Consider the following 16,480-nt stretch of genomic DNA (forward strand, 5'->3'; position numbering starts at 1 on the left):
TGATTCCCTTTTATGTAATTTGTTGTTTTTCTCTTCCTGCATTTAATATTTTTTCTTTGTATTTAATTTTTGATAGTTTAATTAATATGCGTCTTGGTGTGTTTCTCCTTGGATTTATCCTGTATGGGACTCTCTGTGCTTCCTGGAGTTGATTAACAATTTCCTTTCCCATATTAAGGAAGTTTTCAACTATAATCTCTTCAAATATTTTCTCAGTCCCTTTCTTTTTCTCTTCTTCTTCTGGGACCCCTATAATTCGAATGTTGGTGTGTTTAATGTTGTCTCAAAGGTCTCTGATACTGTTCTCAATTCTTTTCATTCTTTTTTCTTTATTCTGCTCTGCAGTAGTTATTTCCACTATTTTATCTTCCAGGTCACTTATCCGTTCTTCTACCTCAGTTATTCTGCTATTGCTCCCTTCTAGAGAATTTTTAATTTCATTTATTGTGTTGTTCATCACTGTTTGTTTGCTCTTTTGTTCTTGTAAGTCCTTGTCAAACGTTTGATGTATTTTCTCCATTCTGTTTCCAAGGTTTTGGATCATCTTTACTATCATTATTCTGAATTCTTTTTCAGGTAGACTGCCTATTTCCTCTTCACTTGTTAGGTCTGGTGGGTTTTTGCTTTTCTCCTTCATCTGCTGTGTGTTTCTCTGTCTTCTCATTTTGCTTAACTTAGTGTGTTTGGGGTCTCCTTTTCGCAGGCTGCAGGTTTGTAGTTCCCGTTGTTTTTGGTGTCTGTCCCCGGTGGCTAAGGTTGATTCAGTGGGTGTGTAGGCTTCCTGGTGGAGGGGACTAGTGCTTTTGTTCTGGTGGATGAGGCTGGATCTTGTCTTTCTGGTGGGCAGGTCCACGTCTGGTAGTGTGTTTTGGGGTGTCTTTGGCCTCATTATGATTTTAGGCAGCCTCTCTGCTAATGGATGGGGTTGTGTTCCTGTCTTGCTATTTTTTTGGCATAGGGTATCCAGCACTGTAACTTGCTGGTCGTTGAGTGGAGCTGGGTCTTGGCGTTTAGATGGAGATCTCTGCGAGATTTTCGCCATTTGATATTACGTGGAGCTGGGAGGTCTCTTGTGGACCAGTGTCCTGAACATGGCTCTCCCACCTCAGAGGCACTACCCTGATGCCTGGATGGAGCACCAAGAGCCTGTCCTCCACATGGCTCAGAATAAAAGGGAGAAAAAAAAGAAAGAAACAATGAAGAAGATAAAATAAAATAAAGTTATTAAAATAAAAAATAAAAAATAATCATTAAAAAAATTTTTTAAGTAATTAAAAAAAAAAGAAGGAAAGAAAGAAGAGCACAACCAAACCAGAAAACAAATCCACCAATGATAACAAGTGCTAAAAACTATACAAAAAACCAAAACAAAAAACGGACAGACAGAACCCTAGGGCAAATGGTAAAAGCACAGCTGTACAGACAAAGCACATACAGAAGCATACACATACACACTCACAAAAAGAGAAAAAGGGGAAAAAAATATATATATCTTTGCTCCCAAAGTCCACCTCCTAAATTTGGGATGATTCGTTGTCTGTTCAGGTATTCCACAGATGCAGGTTACATCAAGTTGATTGTGGAGATTTAATCCACTGCTCCTGAGGCTGCTGGGAGAAATTTCACTTTCTCTTCTTTGTTCACACAGCTCCTGGGGTTTAGCTTTGGATTTGGCCCGCTTCTGCGTGCAGGTCGCCTGAGGGCGTCTGTTCTTTGCTCAGACAAGACAGGGTTAAAGGAGCAGCTGATTCGGGGGCGCTGGCTCACTCAGGCAGGGGGAGGGATGGTTACAGCATGCGGGGCGAGCCTGCAGCGGCAGAGGCCAGCATGACGTTGCACCAGCCTGAGGCGTGCCGTGTGTTCTCCTGGGGAGGTTGTCCCTGGATCCCAGGCCCCTGGCAGTGACGAGCTGCACAGTCTCTCGGGAGGGGAGGTGTGGATAGTGACCTGTGCTTGCACACAGTCTTCTTGGTGGTGGCAGCAGCAGCCTTAGCATCTCATGCCCGTCTCTGGGATCCGCGCTGATAGCCGCGGCTCGCACCCGTCTCTGGAGCTCCTTTAAGCGGCGCTCTTAAATTCTCTCCTCACGCGCCAGGATACAAAGAGGCAAGAAAACGTCTCCTGTCTTGGCAGTTCCAGACTTTTTCCCGGAGTCTCTCCTGGCTCGCTGTGGTGCACTAGCCCCTTCTGGCTCTGTTCACGCAGCCAACTCCAGTCCTCTCCCCGGGGTCTGACCTCTGAATCCCGAGCCTCAGCTCCCAGCCCCCGCCCGACCCGGCGGGTGAGCAGAGAAGCTTTTCGAGCTGGTGAGTGCTGGTCGGCACCGATCCTCCATGCGGGAATCTCTCCATTTTGCCGTCCGCACCCCTGTTGCTGCACTCTCCTCCATGGCTCTGAGGCTTCCCCCGTCCGCCACCCACAGTCTCCACCTACAAAGGGGCTTCCTAGTGTGTGGAAACCTTTCCTCCTTCACAGCTCCCTCCCACTGGTGCAGGTCCCATCCCTATTCTTTTGTCTCTGTTGTTTCTTTATTCTTTTGCCCTACCCAGGTACGTGGGGAGTTTCTTGCCTTTTGGGAGGTCTGAGGTCCTCTGCCAGCGTTCAGCAGGTGTTCTGTAGGAGTTGTTCCACATGTAGATGTATTTCTGATGTATTTGTGGAGAGGAAGGTGCTCTCCACGTCTTAACTCTTCTGCCATCTTGAAGCTCCTCCCCCATGTGTCTTTTTGAACTTTGGTTTTCTCTGGATATATGCCCAGTAGTGGGATTACTGGGTCATATGGTAATTCTATTTTTAGTTTTTTAAGGAACCTCCATAATGTTCTCCATAGTGGCTGTAGCAATTTACATTCCCACCAACAGAGCAAGAAGGTTCCCTTCTCTCCACACCCTCTCTAGCATTTACTGTTTGTAGATTTTTTGATGATGGCCATTCTTACCGGTGTGAGGTGCTACCTCATTGTAGTTTTGATTTGCATTTCTCTAATAATTAGTGATGTCAAACAGCTTTTCATGTGCCTCTTGGCAATCTGTATGTCTTCTTTGGAGAAATATCTATTGAGGTCTTCCACCCATTTTTTGATTGGGTTGTTTGTTTTTTTCATATTGAACTGCATGAGTTGTTTATATTTTGGGGATTAATCCTTTGTCCATTGATTTTTTTGCAAATATTTTCTCCCGTTCTGAGTGTTGTCTTTTTTCTTGTTTATAGTTGCCTTTGCTGTGCAAAAGCTTTTAAGTTTCATTAGGATCCATTTGTTTATTTTTGTTTTTATTTCCATTACTCTAGGAGGTGGGTCAAAAAAGATCTTGCTGTGATTTATATCAGAGTGTTCTGCCTATGTTTTCCTCTAAAAGTTTTATAGTGTCCTGTCTTACGTTTAGATCTTTAATCCATTTTTTGTTTATTTTTGTGTATGGTGTTAGGGAGTGTTCTAATTACATTCTTTTATATGTAGCTGTCCAGTTTTCCCAGCACCACTTATTGAAGAGACTGTCTTTTCTCCATTGTCTATCCTTACCTCCTTTGTCATAGATTAGTTGACCATAGGTACATAGGTTTATCTCTGGGCTTTCTATCCTGTTCCATTGATCTATGTTTCTGTTTTGTGCCAGTACCATATTGTCTTGATTATTGTAGCTTTGTAGTATAGTCTGAAGACAGGGAGTCTGATTCCTCCAGCTCCATTTTTTTCCAAGATTGCTTTGGCTATTCAGGGTCTTTTGTTTCTCCATATAAATTTTAAGATTTTTTTGTTCTAGATCTGTAAAAAATGCCTTTGGTAATTTGATAGGGATTGCATTGAATCTGTAGATTGCTTTGGGTAGTATAGTCATTTTCACAATGTTGATTCTTCCAATCCAAGAACATGGTATATCTTTCCATCTGCTTGTGTCATCTTTGATTTCTTTCATCAGTGTCTTATACTTTTCTGAGAACAGGTCTTTTACCCTCTTAGGTAGTTTTATTCCTAGGTATTTTATTCTTTTTGTTGCAGTGATGAATGGCATTGTTTCCTTAATTTCTCTTTCTGATCTCCTGTTGTTGGTATCAAGGGCTGCAAGAGATTTCTGTGCATTAATTTTGTATCCTGCAACTTTACCAAATTCATTGATTAGCTCTAGTAGTTTTCTGGTGGCATCTATAGGATTATCTATATATAGTATCATGTCATCTGCAAACAGTGACAGCTTTACTTCTTCTTTTCTAATTTGTATTCCTTTTTCTTCTCTGATTGCCATGGCTAGGACTTCCAAAACTATGTTGAATAATAGTGGCAAGAGTGGACATCCTTGTCTTGTTCCTGATCTTTTTTTTTTTTTAATTTTTTATTTATTTTTATTTTTTTTTATTTTTGGCTGTGTTGGGTCTTCGTTTCTGTGCGAGGGCCTTCTCCAGTTGCGGTGAGTGGGGGCCACTCCTCATCGCGGTGCGCGGGCCTCTCACTATCGCGGCCTCTCCTGTTGCGGAGCAGAGGCTCCAGACGCTCAGGCTCAGTAGTTGTGGATCACGGGCCCAGTTGCTCCGCGGCATGTGGGATCTTCCCAGACCAGGGCTCGAACCCGTGTCCCCTGCATTGGCAGGCAGACTCCCAACCACCGCGCCACCAGGGAAGCCCCCTTGTTCCTGATCTTAAAGGAAATGCTTTCAGTTTTTCACCATTGAGAATGATGTTTGCTGTGGGTTTGTCATATATGGCCTTTATTATGTTGAGGTAGGTTCCCTCTATGCCCATTTTCTGGAGAGTTTTTATCATAAATGGGTGTTGAATTTTATCAAAAGCTTTTTCTGCATCTATTAATATGATCATATGATTTTTATTCTTCAATTTGTTAATATGGTTTATTACATTGATTTGCGTATATTCAAGAATCCTTGCATCCATGGGATAAATTCCACTTGATCATGGTGTATGATCCTTTTAATGTGTTGTTGGATTCTGTTTGCTAGTATTTTGTTGAGGATTTTTGCATCTATATTCGTCAGTGATATTGGTTGGTAAATTTCTTTTTTTGTAGTATCTTTGTCTGGTTTTTGTATCAGGGTGATGGTGGCCTCCTAGAATGAATTTGGGAGTGTTCCTTCCTCTGTAATGTTTTGGAAGAGGTTGAGAAGGATGGGTGTTAGCTCTTCTCTAAATGTTTGATATAATTCACCTGTGAAGCCATCTGGTGCTGGACTTTTGTTTGTTGGAAGATATTTAATCACAGTTTCAATTTCATTACCTGTGATTGGTCTGTTTATATTTTCTTTTTCTTCCTGGTTTAATCTTGGAAGATTATACCTTTCTAAGAATTTGTCCATTTCTTCCAGGTTGTCCATTTTATTGGCATAGAGTTGCTTGTAGTAGTCTCTTAGGATGCTTTGTATTTCTGCTGAGTCCATTGTAACTTCTCCTGTTTCATTTCTAATTTTATTGATTTGAGTCTTCTCCCTCATTTTCTTGATGAGTCTGGCTAAAGGTTTATCAATTTTGTTTATCTTCTCAAAGAACCAGCTTTTAGTTTTATTGATCTTTGCTCTTGCTTTCTTTGTTTCTATTTCATTTATTTCTTCTTTGATCTTTATGATTTGTTTCCTTCTACTAACTTTGGGTTTTGTTTGTTCTTCTTTCTCTAGTTCCTTTAGGTGCAAGGTTAGATTGTTTATTTGAGATGTTTCTTGTTTCTTGAGGTATGATGTATTACTATAAACTTCCCTCTTAGAACTCCTTTTGCTGCATCCTGTAGTTTTTGGATTGTTGTGTTTTTGTTGTCATTTGTCTCAAGGTATTTTTTAATTTCCTCTTTGATTTCTTCAGTGATCTCTTGGCTATTTAGTATCGTATTGTTTAGCCTACTTGTGTTTGTGGTTTTTATGTTTTTTTCCCTGTAATTGATTTCTAATCTCATAGCGTTGTGGTCGGAAAAGATGCTTGATATAATTTCACTTTTCTTAAATTTACTGAGGCTTGATTTGTGACTCATGATGTGATCTATCCTGGAGAATGTTCCGTATGCACTTGAGAAGAAAGTGTAATCTGCTGTTTTCGGATGGAATGTCCTATCAATATCAATTAAATCTTCCTGGTCTATTGTGTCATTTAAAGCTTGTGTTTCATTATTAATTTTCATTTTGGATGATCTGTCCATTGGTGTAAGTAAGGTGTTTAAGTTCCCCACTATTATTGTGTTACTGTCAATTTCCTCTTTTATAGCTGTTAGCATTTGCCTTATATATTGAGGTGCTCCTATGTTGGATGCATATTTATTTATAATTGTTATATCTTCTTCTTGGATTGATCCCTTGATCATTATGTAGTGTCCTTCCTTGTCTCTTGTAACATTCTTTATTTTAAAATCTATTTTATCTGATATGAGTATTGCTACTCCAGCTTTCTTTTGATTTCCATTTGCATGGAATATCTTTTTTTTCCATCCCCTCACTTTCAGTCTGTATGTGTCCCTAGGTCTGACGTGGGTCTCTTGTAGACAGCATATATACAGGTCTTGTTTTTGTATCCATTCAGAGAACCTGCTTCTTTTGGTTGGAGCATTTAATCCATTCAAATTTAAGGTAATTATAGATATGTATGTTCCTATTACCATTTTCTTAATTGTTTTGGGTTTGTTTTTATAGGTCCTTTTCTTCTCTTGTGTTTCCCACTTAGAGAAGTTCCTTTAACATTTGTTGTAGAGCTGGTTTGGTGGTACTGAATTCTCTTAGCTTTTGCTTGTTTTTAAAGCTTTTGATTTCTCCATTGAATCTGAATGAGATCCTTGCTGGGTAGAGTATTCTTGGTTGTATGTTCCTCCCTCTCATCACTTTAAATATATCGTGCCACTCCTTCCTTTCTGGCTTGAAGAGTTTCTGCTGAGAAATCAGCTGTTAACCTTAGGAGAGTTCCCTTGTATGTTATCTGTCATTGTTCCCTTGTTGCTTTTAATAATTTTTCTTTGTCTTTAATTTTTGTCAGTTTGATTACTGTGTGTCTCAGCGTGTTTTATCCTGCCTGGGACTCTCTGCACTTTCTTGTCCCTTGTCCCAGCCAGTGTCCCTTGGGTGGCTATTTCCTTTCCCATGTTAGGGAAGTTTTTGACTATAATCTCTTCAAATATTTTCTCTTGTCCTTTCTCTCTCTCTTCTCCTTCTGAGTCCCCTATAATGTGAATGTTGGTGCATTTAATGTTGTCCCAGAGGTCTCTTAGGCTATCTTCATTTCTTTTCATTCTTTTTTCTTTATTCTGTTCCACAGCAGTGATTTCCACCATTTTGTCTTCCGGGTCACTTATCTGTTCTTCTGCCTCAGTTATTCTGCTATTGATTCCTTCTAGTGTATTTTTCATTTCAGTTATTGTACTGTTCGTCACTGTTTGTTTGTTCTTTAATTCTCCTAGTTCTTTGTTAAATATTTCTTGCATCTTCTTGATCTTTGCCTCTATTCTTTTTCCTAGGTTCTGGATCATCTTCACTATCATTATTCTGAATTCTTTTTCTGGAAGGTTGCCTATCTCCACTTCATTTAGTTGTTTTTCTGGGGTTTTATGTTGTTCCTTCATCTGGTACATAGCCCTCTGCCTTTTCATCTTGTCTATCTTTCTGTGAATGTGGTTTATGTTCCACAGACTGCAGGATTGTAGTTCTTCTTGCTTCTGCTGTCTGCCCTCTGGTGGATGAGGCTACCTAAGAGGCTTGTGCAAGCTTCCTGATGGGAGGGACTGGTATGGGTAGGGCTGGGTGTTCCTCTGGTGGGCAGAGCTCAGTAAAACTTTAATCTGCTTGTCTGGTGATGCATGGGGCTGAATTCCCTCCCTGTTGGTTTTTTGGACTTAGGCAACCCAGCACTGGAGCCTACAGGGTCTTTGGTGGGGCTAATGGTGGACTCCAGGAGGGCTCATGCCAATGAGTATTACCCAGAACTTCTGCTGCCAGTGTCCTTGTCCTCGTGGTGAGCCACAGCTGCCACCCCCACCCCCCTGCCTCTGCAGGAGACCTTCAATACTAGCCAGGAGGTCTGGTTCAATCTTCTTTAGGGTCACTGCTCCTTCCCCCTGGGTCCTGGTGCACACACTACTTTGTGTGTGCCCTCCTAGAGTGGAGTCTCTGTTTCCCCCAGTCCTGTCAAAGTCCTGCAGCCAGATCCCGCTAGCCTTGAGAGTCTGATTCTCTGGGGATTCCTCCTCCTGTTGCCAGACTCCCAGGTTGGGAATCCTGACATGGGGCTCAGAACCTTCACTCCAGTGGGTGGACTTCTGTGGTATAATTGTTCTCCAGTTTGTGAGTCACCCGTCCAGCAGTTATGGGATTTGATTTTATCGTGACTGTGCCCCTCCTACTTTCTCACTGTGGCTTCTCCTTTGTCTTTGGATGTTCGGTATCATTTTTGGTGAGTTCCAGTGTCTTCCTGTCGTTGATTGTTCAGCAGTTCTTTGTGATTTCGGTGCTCATGCAAGAGGGAGTGAGCACACGTCCTTCTACTCCTCCATCTTGCAGCAATCTCCCCAGATTTCTACTTATGCCTTATTGGACAGAGTGTCCCACCCCATCTAAGGAGTTTGTGAAAACAAATATTTAGCTCTCTCAATGGAATTTCAAAAGCTGATGAGTTGGTCATACATTTATGTTACAAAGGATAATAATAGAGTCTACCTCACAGGTTAGATAAAGATTAAATTAGATAATATTACATTAAGTGCTAATTCTGTGCCTATTATATAAGAAGTACTTAATAAGAGGCAGCTATAGTTATCATTGTCACTTCTTATATTGTCATTACCATTACCAAGAAAGTAATATGAACCCTCCATAGCGTCTCATCTAGAAAAAATCCAAAGTCACAGATCCTCCTCTGTCACAGACTCTTTCATTTTCTATCAGAAGTCTGGCCATTTTTTCACACTTGATACTATAGTAACTAACTGCTTTAGAAAAAACTAACTGCTTAGAGTTCTTTCCTGTACAAACCATTCTGCTTTTCCTTTGCTCATACCTATCCTGATCCCTACGGTGCCCTTTCCATTCTTACTGACTTATCCACCTCTGACTCATCCTTTAAAACCTGAGAGGCTTCACCTCTCTGGCAACTCCCAACCCCACCCCAGATGAAATTAGTGCCCTTCATCAATGCTCTCCAGCACCTTGCTTGCATCACTACCATAGATTTTACAAGAGTGCTTAGGAATTTTCTCTTTACTTAATGACTTCCTGTGGTAGGCTGTGAGTTTCTTGAGGTCTAGACCATCTTTCCTTCTCATCTTTGTGTTCCCTAAATAGTTGGCAATCAGTACATGTTTGTTAAACACAACTGAGGAGTCATGTTGTATCTTCTTTAACATTCACTGCCCTCTGCCCAAAGTGCTTCATAAGCATCTTTCTAATTTCTCCTTTTTTCTTCTCCTCTCTCAGGAAATATTGATCATATTTTCAAGAAATAATAACTGGATCATGAAATTTCTTGTTGTTTTGGAAAGGAAACACTTACTTGGATACTTTTAGCTCCTGTTGATTCTGACTGCCAGTAGCAAGGAGTTAAAAATGGTACTACGTAAACTAGCTAAAGAAAGAGTCTCTGTTCTTTGGGTTTTTTGATAGTTCAATTGCCATGGAAACAGCCTTCCCCCTATGTTAATTCATTAGGGTTTTTTTTTTTTTTTTTCTTAAATGATTTGGAGAACAGTCATGTTCCACAGTAGACTACTTCATGGGAAAGATCATATATGACATCCCCTTCCTTATGCTAAAATCTGCACCAAACAGAAAAACAGCAGTCCTTCAACGTCACACGCTCCATTTTAAGACTGAATTATTATAGCAAGTAATTCATTTGATTTAAAAAAAAAAAAAAAGACTGCTTGCTGGAGTATGAATGTGAAGTAAGAACAGGAGTAAATTTTCCAAATCAAAACCATTCTAATAGATTTTATTTAATCTATACAGTTGGATTACAATCTTAATTCATATTTATATCAGATATAAGTACCACATCTTCTTAAAGGAAAAAAATCAACTTTCCACTGTATTGTCTACGGAAGTGAATTCTCTGTCCCCTGGGAATGTATGAGATAAAATACAAATAAGATAATTCTTTTTATAGATGAATGAAGTTATGTTTTCAGCTAGTTTGGGAGGAATTTTACCCCTGAAATAGGAAGGGTCACAAGAGCGTTTTAAAAGTTCTCACTTGGTTTTGATCAAAGCAGACTGGTCACAGTGGATTCATTCAAATTGCAAACTTTATTACTGGAGAAAGCTCTTGAATATTATGGTATATGCCTGTTTTCTACCAAAGGAATTAGAAAATTGTATCCCTCTCATTTTTAAGACAGAGATCAGTGACAGCTGGTTATGATTGATTTAAAAGGTTACTATTTGACTTTGGAGAAGTTCAGCCTGCCATGGACGAATCTGCAAATTTGGTAAAGTGGGTCTCCCCTTTCATATTTTCCATAGGTTGAATAATTAGAGTCTGGTAATTTATTAAAAATTGATTTCAGGAAAGGATCTGAGACTCATTCAACAAACTGAAGCCCAGATGATTGCCAATAGCTAGAGAATTTTCACTTGAAAAAGAATCAACATCTTTAATTTAAACTGAAGTAAAATTTGGGCAGGAGAGAAGCTATCTCCCATAGATACAGTTGATAACCATACCTCTACATTTGTGATACATTAGAAATTACTTATCATTCTAAGTTCACATCGTTCCAAAAGAAGTTTGAATTCTTATAGAAATGTGGCAGCCTATTTGCTCAATAAGCCTTCTCTAAATAAGAGATGTATTATTAAGGAAAAGATTCTTATAAGGCTGATGAGAACAACATTAACTGCCTATTTTGGCAAATGAAACTGTGGAGACATCTTAACAATGTTCAGAGCTGAAATTCAACACCAGAGGAGAAAACACAGTCCATCTAATCAAAACCAGAGGTTGTAGAGTTGAAACAGCTTTCTATACACTTAGACTTGGAAAAAACAAATCTTGTGAAACGACAGAGAGATTCTATTAATGTTACCATGTCTATGTTGTTAGCAGCTTTTCTGCTGAGCTTTACTGACATATTTCAGCTAGTATTTGGAACATGCTCAAATCATTAGAAAAGAAATACCAATCAATTACTAAATCAATTTAATAACAATTGCTAAAACATTGATTTTTTCCAGCTTTATTGAGATATAATTGACATATTACATAGAAAACATTGATTTAATTGCTTAAAACAAGTGTCATTCAGCATTCAAAAAACATTGATTTTTCTACTTACTATAGGCTAGGCACTCTACTAAATGTTAGAAAACAAACATGAATAAGATTTACAGTGCTCAATAGTGTGGGAGAGGAAACAGAAAAGAAAGTAATTGCAATAAGATGCAATGATACTAAAGGCCAGGTTTCATTTCACATGGAAGAATCAGTCTAGGAGGAGGTATTTCTTTGTAAGATATCTTATCTACAGAAAGTAGTCAATAAATATCTGTAGATGCTTGTGATATTGGAGCTAAGCACTAGTTAAAATTGTTATTCTTTCTTTTTTATTCTTTCTTATACTTCCAGGCTTAAAATAAAAATTGCTTTGGGGATATGAAATGTATATAAAAGTGCTTTATAATTTATAAAGCATGATGCAGATATATGGCATAATCAGTATTAGCAAACATTCTTTGTTACACCTTTGAATGCAGCAGTGTTAGACTGATTTTGGCAGACTTTGACCATTTTTTCTGGAGATGAACAACAGAGGCCAAAATTAATAGACATAATTAAGCAAGAGAATACATTTATGTAATTTTAACTATTTCTAGGAATCCTCTGCTTTCTGAACTATTTTTTCTGACATCATGGCCAGTGTGCTTGTTTTTCCTCAGCAAGAAGACTACTTCACCTCATCAATACCCAGCTTTTAATAAGCTAGTTAATTAAGTAGAATTTTTGGTTCTCAAGTAGTATAATTTTATTTATCATCTCAGAATTTGTGTTTTTGAATGAGTGTTGTCCTTTTAAGGTAGTAATTTTTTAGAGATTATACCCTTATTCCACTGCTAAAAGTGATTTGCAAAGTCATCTTTTAGACTGTCTTTTAGACATTTTTTTGAAAAAAAAATTTTTTAAATGGCATTTAGTATGTTTCTAGTGGCACAAAGATATAAATCCATCATAGGATATTTGAAACTTTGATAAACAAAATAAGAAAATTTGAGCCATCTATATTTTAATCTCCTAGAAATTATAATTTTTAACTGTTTAGTTTGTATTCCTCTACTTTTTAAGAGAAAGATAATTCTTTTTAAGAAATGGGATCATACTATAATATTGTTCTGAAATTATTTACCCCCTTCAAAAATGTGGTGTGAGTATCTTTCCATCTGAAATTCATTATATAGATATAATGTACCTTATCTAATCAATTCTCCACTGTTGGACACATGTTGTTTCTCTTTTTTTTTTCCTATTAAAAAAGAGCACTATGGTAAACATGCTTATAACTAAATTTTTGTTCCCATTCAGGATTATTTCCTTAAACTAACTTACTTAAAGTAAAATCAAATAAAAAAGATGCATATAAACTACCCCCCAGCAGTGTATGCCCAATTCCCTAAACCCTTGCTAAATTTAAATATTATTTTTAAAGTCTTTATTAATTTAGGAAGTTAAAAATGCTATTTCATTTTCAGGAGCATTTTATTTTTATTACTAATGGGTTAGACTTATGTATCCTGCTCATTTTATTACTTTCATCAGTTGCCTATTAACTTCTTTACCCATGTTTCTGTTGTTGATGTCATCTTTTTTCTTTGTTTATAGGAAGATTTTATATGTTAAGGCTAGTATACAAAGAATACAAAGTATACATAATATACAAAGAATCCATAGTATACAAAGCATACATGTGTTACAATTACCTATGTAATCTTTATTTGCCTTTTTATAATATTTGTGCCATATTTTAACACAAAATTTAATTTTTAAATAATTATTTTAATCTTGTTATTTTAATTATTCTCAAATACTTCTTTGGATCATTTAGACAGGTAGATTTCATGTTGAGGGAAATAGCAAAAAGTATTTGATCCTAATATTCAGAGTTAGATCAATAATGTAGTTGAGCAATGCCATTTGGAATTTTTTTAATTAAGTCATAATGAATCATTGAGATAGCAACTTGTAGGGCTAATCAAGTGATTTTTTAATTAATTAATTTTATTGATATGTTACAACATGTATTGAACCTATCCTATATGATTAAGACTCACATAAGCCCTATGTAGTATTTAAAAGAAACTATTATTGTTATTTTTGTTAAGAATCCTTGACATATGCTTCTGTTTTATATTCATCTGGGATCTTGATCATGTGATCTTGCTGTGTGGGTTCCAGATTGGGGCCTCTCTTGGGTTCTGTTATTACTGGCACTGTTGGAGATAGGCTGCTCATTACTAAGTCTCATTGAACTTGCCCTTCTTTCTCAAACAATCCCATTTATAGTTATTTGGGGCTGGGTATAGGTAGTGAGGCTTCCTTATTCCTTCTCTATTATGGCCCAATTTATTAAATAGCGTCAAGATTTTCCCCCTTCATGCTCCCTGAAAAGAGCCCCACTGTCCTTCTACCTTGACACATATGTACTCTAAATTTATTGCCTTTAAATCACAAAATTCATAGTTATATATTCACTGTTAAGATATACATTTTCTTTGTAGTTACAGAACACCTTGTTGATAACTTTCTTTGTGGACCTAATCTAGTATTAATCTCCCTTTCCCAAGAGTAGCACCAACTTAATGCCTCCTGACATTATTATTCATGTACTTTAAACTTCATAACTTGCTTCTTGTTGAGCTTGGCTGCCCTATTTCTCCCTTGCCTAACATAGCCACACAAAATAAGGAGCAGTATTTTTGCTTTGAGAATATGTTAGAAAAGTGTTTGCCTTAAGACCATTAGCTAGTCACTTCTATCAATATATCTAGGTATATGGCAGGCTTCTTAACCAGTTAAGAAAATAGAATAAAGCAAACTCCTGTAAAATGAGCAGAGCAATGTGATAACTGACAATAGATATAAAAGGAATAAGGTAGGTTGGAATAATTGTGGAAAGCTTCACAAAAGAGAACAATTTTGAAATACACTTTGAAGTACCTTGTATTCTTTGTTCACAATTTTTCCTCCCTTCTTTCCCTTTGCCATGAATCCTGCCCTCCTTCATGACAGGATTACACTTACATGTCCCATTGATGTTGGGCTTGGTCATGTGACTTGCTTTCACTATGAAATGTGGAGAGAAGTGATTGAGTGCTAGCTCTGAGCTAGGCCTTAAGAAAAATCATGTGTTTCTTTTTACTCTCTTGTGCTTTTGCCATTGCCATGAGAAGAGTATTCCCCAGTTCACTGAAGGCCCCGGAATGAGACATCTAGGATAGACCTGAACCACCTCACAACTTGAAGCCAAACCCACCTAAGCCCAGCAGAGATCAGCTAAACCACAACTGATCTACAGACTTGACTTGTGAGTAAGAAAAACGTATGCTTGTTGTTATAAGCCACCAAAGTGGGGGGTTGTTACTTGATATTACAGCAATACCTGACTAATGTATATTGGTGAGAAATGGTTAGGTCATGAACTGGTAGCATCTTTCTGTTTCCATTGTCGTTACCTCAGTTCAGGTTTTCATCCCACCTCCCTGGATTGTTTTTAAAGCATCTTATTTTTTCCCATCTGTGTTAGTTAGGGTCACCCAATAGCTATTAGAAATTGATCCAAAATTTATAGTGTTTCAAACACAAAACAAGTTTACTTATTGCTCACATTACTACACTATTATAAATAGTTGGTTGGGGGATCCCCTTCCACAGAGTCGTTCAGGGGCCCAGAATAATGGAGGCTTTTCTGTTTTTTTAAATATATGTTTCAACATGGTCCTGTGGGCCATCTCCATTCCAGCCAACCTAGAAAAAAAAGAGTATGAAAGAAAGTGAAATATGTGTTTAATAGACTCGACCTAGTGGTGGTGTCCATCATTTCTGCTCAACATTCTGTTTGTTTGAACTCAATCACATCATGACATCTAGATGCAAGAAAGCCTAGAAAATGTAGCTCTAGCTGTGGGGGCAGGAAGAAAGTGAGAACATTGATTATGATGAAAAGCTTACAATCTCTGCTACACCATCATTTGTTTAACATGCTTTAATCTAGACTTATTAGTCCTAAAAATCCAATGTGATACTACCTATCTGTTTAAAATCTATGGTCCTGGCTGCCTAGAGATTCAACATCAAATTTAGCATAAATAAGTGATTTCCATGTAGACAGCTTCAATTTTCATCCAGTGCCAACCCCGCAGAATAGGTGAACCCAGAACTTCTTTGCTTTCTTCAGTAAATAATACTGTCATACCAAAACATTAACAAACAATGTAGAAGTTACCTACAATTTTATAGGAGAGGCAGAGGTCATTCATCTCATGGCAAATAGCTCAATGAATCCTATCCTCGTCACAATTTTCAATCTTTTCCAGTCTTTTTTCAGCTGTGTGACCACTTATGGGCTTTTTTGTTGTTGTTGTTCCTCCAGCATGAAGGCCCTAAATCTTCCAATTCCTTTCTTTTGTACCTATAACTCTCTCTACCTATTTTTGTTCTTATATATCTTGTAATGAACCAGATATACCAAACATGCATAGGCACACTCATTACCTCATTCAGGAAATAATAAAGACCCTTTGATTGCTAGTTCCACCCTCCTCAGAAAGCAGTGAGGGATCATACATTGCATTCTCCCCCGATACAGGTTGCATACAAGACCTTTGTGGCTGGCTCATTTCTACTTTTTAAATTTTTATTTCTAGTTTTCCCCTTCATTCCTCCTACTACCTTCCAGTCGTACTGAACTCCTCACCATGGCTTGAACACATTTTGTTTTTTCCTGTCTCTGGAGACATTGTAGTGACTACACCCTCTGTCCAGAATCCTTCTTCTCCTGCCTCTGCATGTCAGGAAGATCCCATAAAGCCTTTAAGGGCTAGCTCCAATATCTCCTTCACTGTGGAGTCTTATCTACCCTTATTTCACTGCCCCATCGTCCCAGAATTCATTGTTCTTCTTGTGGAATTCTGTACATATCTCTATTATAGTACTTATTACGTTGTTAAATATGTGATTCAGGTATCTAGTTCCTCAGAACAGAGACTTTGTCATCTTTGAATTCTTAGTGTAGTACCTAACATGAAGCTTGAAACACAGTTTCTTGGTAAATGTTTATTGATGCAAGGAAAACTTCCCAGGGAGATGAAAATCTGTCCAAGAGATGCGGAGGCTCTCAGTTCATGATCAAAGGTTTAGTAACTAGTCTGGGACAGAGAGCATGCCCATGAGGGAAGTCTCCAGGACCACTTTAATTCTTTCCCCCAAAGTGCTATCATTGAAGGGAAATAAACATTTCTGGAGTTATTTTAATATGCTACTTTCCAACACATTCTTAAATCACACTTTTTGTGAAGAGAAATCAAG

General features: G+C 37.9%; 1 pseudogene across 1 annotated transcript in view; it reads left to right on the forward strand.

Annotated features, from left to right (window-relative positions):
- The window catches only part of LOC309656871 (coiled-coil domain-containing protein 167 pseudogene), a 586,379-nt pseudogene that overhangs the window by 224,920 nt on the left and 344,979 nt on the right, over window positions 1-16,480 (forward strand). Inside the window, exon 3 of the transcript XR_014268334.1 lies at window positions 14,347-14,480. The product of XR_014268334.1 is annotated as a coiled-coil domain-containing protein 167 pseudogene (transcript). The remainder of the gene's footprint in view (window positions 1-14,346; window positions 14,481-16,480) is intronic.

This window comes from Balaenoptera physalus (assembly GCF_965194825.1).
Source record: "Balaenoptera physalus genome assembly, chromosome: 3".
NCBI classification, from domain to species: domain Eukaryota; kingdom Metazoa; phylum Chordata; class Mammalia; order Artiodactyla; family Balaenopteridae; genus Balaenoptera; species Balaenoptera physalus.